We start from the raw sequence: 1,015 nt of genomic DNA on the forward strand, positions 1-1,015 counted from the left end.
CACACACACACAGAAGTTTCATGAGACTAAATTCGCCAGTGTACACACACACACACACAGAAGTTTCATGAGACCAGATTCAGGCCACACTCTGACGCCCACCCTCCCCCACCCGCCCACCAGACTCTTCCTTTCCATCAAAGCCCACTGCCTGCCCCACAGAGGCCAGGTCTGTCCATCCCTCAGAATCAGGACCTTGGGCTTGGTTTTTTCCTGTTATTCTTCTTTTTCCCATCCTACACCCCATCCCTCAACAGAAAATCCGTTACTGTGTGAAACTGCTCACACACCGATGTTATCATGAAGCGCTGCACTCTTCCCTGCCTTCCCCCTGTTCGGGCTGTTCCTCTGACCTTAGCTAGAGGCAAGGATAAGCGTCACCTCCTGGAGAAGGCTCCTCCAAGCCTTCGGCAGCCAGGACCTTGGGCTGGGCTCCAGGGCCTCGCGGGCCTCCTTCCAAAGCACCGAGGCTTTCTTCACCGTCTCTCTCTCTCTGCCCGGCCACAATTCCTTCGGAGGCCTTCTCACACTCTGCTAACACTTACTCATCCAGACTCTTCCGCCAGGGCCATCTGGATCTTTTAAACTGGCATTATAGTTTTAAAAAACTCGAAGCAAACTGGTATTTAAAAAAACAAACAAACAAAAAACCCTAATCATTGTTAATGTGTAAATGGTTGCCACTGGGCTAAATCTGAAATTTTGTATTTAAAAAAATCTAGCCAGTATTTAAGTTCTGCTAGGTGTGCCTAACACTGTTAGGAGCACACAGTTAAGACACAAGTTCTTGCATTCAAAAATCATACTGGCAGACAAGGTTTAAGTAAATGAAAGCCATTTAAGGATGACCCAAAGAATAAAATGAGTCTGGAATGATTAATAAAATCATATAATGACACTGTGTTTCCTCATCTGTGGAATTACAGAGGATTTGATCAGGTTATCCATAAAGTTCCCTCTTTTATTCCAAATAAATGACACTAGATATTTCAAATTTTATTGTTTTTTATATATA

The sequence above is a fragment of the Mandrillus leucophaeus genome, unplaced genomic scaffold, assembly GCF_000951045.1.
Source record: "Mandrillus leucophaeus isolate KB7577 unplaced genomic scaffold, Mleu.le_1.0 Scaffold170, whole genome shotgun sequence".
Taxonomy (NCBI): Eukaryota; Metazoa; Chordata; class Mammalia; order Primates; family Cercopithecidae; genus Mandrillus; species Mandrillus leucophaeus.